Here is a 2,500-nt window from a genome sequence, read left to right on the forward strand (position 1 = left end):
AGGAAGGCGCGATATCAAAAAAAATCTCATTTTTTATTTCGATGGAGAGGGGGCGCGCCTTCTTATATTTATACATCTAGGATCCGATCTGTATTGTGTATCATTGGTAATAATAGGAACTACACCATTATGGCAAGGAAAAGTTTGATTCAGAGGGAGAAGAAGAGGCAGAAATTAGAAGAGAAATATCATTTGATTCGTCGATCCTCAAAAAAAGAAATAAGCAAAGTTTCATCGTTGGACGAGAAATGGGAAATTCATGTAAAATTGCAATCCCCACCACGTAATAGTGCACCTATACGTCTTCATCGACGCTGTTTTTTGACCGGAAGACCCAGAGCTAACTATCGAGACTTTGGGCTATCCGGACACGTACTCCGCGAAATGGTTCATGCATGTTTGTTGCCGGGGGCAACAAGATCAAGTTGGTAGGGATAAAAAGATCCCTTCCAAGTCCTATTTCTATTCATTTCTATTAGAGGAGCCCCCTTTACCATTCTGTACGAATAGGCTATACTATTCATATCAATCTGGTATAGGGGCACCCTTTACCATTCTGTACGAATAGGCTATACTATTCATATCAATCTGGTATAGGGGCACCTCTAATCCCTATTCGTTCATTAGTCATTAGTTCCGAGTTCGTCAGCGCGGGGTAGAGCAGTTTGGTAGCTCGCAAGGCTCATAACCTTGAGGTCACGGGTTCAAATCCTGTCTCCGCAACATATTTTTTTCTTTGTATTTGTCAAAATTTATATCTATTTATTTTGAAGTCTGATTCTTTCACCTTAATGAACTGGGAGTCTGAGTAAAAGAAAATACAACCACTACACTATAGTAGGTATATAAACTATACCGGATAATTTCTCATCTCATATTACATTACTCCACCATGGGCGGATAGCGGGAATCGAACCCGCATCTTCTCCTTGGCAAAGAGAAATTTTACCATTCGACCATATCCGCATTTTATTCGTTCTTGATACACGCGCATGTGTCAACACACACCCATAGATTCTATATGTATCTATACCATATTTGTACAGAGCCAGATACTATTTTAAGGAAAATTCCAACTATTTTTCATTCAATTCATTCAAAAAGTTACTTTTGACCCCCCCTAGAATTGCTTTTCTGGACTCATATCATATTTAATGTTAATGTGTCCCACAACCGGAATTTCTTCGGAGGGGGGGGGTTGTTGATCCGGAAAATACTGAAAAGGTTCAATAGATGAGCGAATTAAGAATACCTACCAGAAATACTAATCCAATCCATAATGACGTACCGGAAAATACAACATTTTTATTACTTGACCAACCATCGGGAGAAGCAAATACAACGGGTACACTAATCAATAAGATTGATGAAGTAGCAATTAATGCAAAAACAGCCAATTGGAAAGCAATAGTCATGGTTGTAATCCTCCAAGCTACCGGCAAATGAATGAACTATACCATTTGATCCCTCTCTCGGACGAAATTGTAAGGTGTAAGAAAATGCATCATGGAGGGATTTGGCCGTGAATCCATTGATCCTTTAGAACTCATTACTTATTCGGATCGTACATGGGATCGAGGGTCCAGTTTTATTTACTTAAGAAACGACGGGCATGATCCATCATGCCCTATCTCTATCTATATATACAGAACAGATACAATATATATATATATATATAGATCCAAATATAGAATAGGTAATACCGCACCTGAGATGTTTCTACAGGAAGTTGCGGTATCAACTCGTATGGCCATGTCCTATTTTGGGGAATAAAATGGGGATTGTCTCTAGGAGAGATGGCTGAGTGGTTGATAGCTCCGGTCTTGAAAACCGGTATAGTTCCGAACAAAGGACTATCGAGGGTTCGAATCCCTCTCTCTCCTTTTGCCCGTTGAATATATTCGTTTAGTTATTGTTTGTTTTGGTTTGCCCTAGCTAGCTCAGTCTTTTTCATAAGGGAATGGCTCGGCTAGGGGGATAGCCGAGCCACAGCCACAAATCTAAATGAGTTGAAAGGGGGTAGGAAGAAGACTTTTGGTATGACTCGATTCCAATATCTACAATGGAATCAAATTCATACTTCATGCATTTTATTTCCCGTCTCAATTAAGAGGAGTCATGAAAAGAACAGGTTCGAAATCGCGATCGATTCCTTTTTCAAAACCTGCTGCAGCTGCACGGGCCCTTCCCGCATGCCACAAATGACCCACAAAAAAGAAGAATCCTAGAACAAAATGAGAGGTAGATAACCAACTTCTAGGAGAGACATAATTGACTGCATTGATCTCTGTAGCTACACCACCCACGGAATTTAAAGAACCTAAAGGCGCATGAGTCATATATTCCGCCGAACGTCGTTCTTGCCAAGGTTGTATGTCTTTTTTCAACCTACTCAAGTCCAAACCGTTAGGGCCCCTTAGGGGTTCCAACCAGGGAGCACGGAGATCCCAAAAACGCATAGTTTCCCCACCAAAAATAATCTCTCCGGTCGGGGAACGCA

General features: G+C 40.6%; 1 protein-coding gene, 3 non-coding genes and 1 pseudogene across 4 annotated transcripts in view; 3 read left to right on the top strand and 2 right to left on the bottom strand.

The window, feature by feature from the left end:
* The window catches only part of LOC126409609 (photosystem I P700 chlorophyll a apoprotein A2), a 3,856-nt gene extending 2,225 nt beyond the window's left edge, over positions 1–1,631 (top strand). The window contains exon 1 of the mRNA XM_050075520.1: positions 1–1,631. This exon is cut by the window's left edge and continues 2,225 nt beyond it. The gene's annotated coding sequence lies outside the window, so the exon portion shown is untranslated.
* On the top strand, positions 650–723 carry TRNAM-CAU (transfer RNA methionine (anticodon CAU)). The gene has a single exon. It is a non-coding gene; the product is annotated as a tRNA-Met (tRNA).
* Positions 896–966, bottom strand: TRNAG-GCC (transfer RNA glycine (anticodon GCC)). Its single transcript has one exon. It is a non-coding gene; the product is annotated as a tRNA-Gly (tRNA).
* A 138-nt stretch (positions 1,632–1,769) lies between the features above and the next one.
* Positions 1,770–2,500, bottom strand: part of LOC116245434 (photosystem II CP43 reaction center protein-like) — a 4,411-nt pseudogene continuing 3,680 nt past the window's right edge.
* Positions 1,791–1,883, top strand: TRNAS-UGA (transfer RNA serine (anticodon UGA)). Its single transcript has one exon. It is a non-coding gene; the product is annotated as a tRNA-Ser (tRNA).

This window comes from Nymphaea colorata, unplaced genomic scaffold (genome assembly GCF_008831285.2).
Source record: "Nymphaea colorata isolate Beijing-Zhang1983 unplaced genomic scaffold, ASM883128v2 scaffold0664, whole genome shotgun sequence".
In the NCBI taxonomy this organism is placed as follows: domain Eukaryota; kingdom Viridiplantae; phylum Streptophyta; class Magnoliopsida; order Nymphaeales; family Nymphaeaceae; genus Nymphaea; species Nymphaea colorata.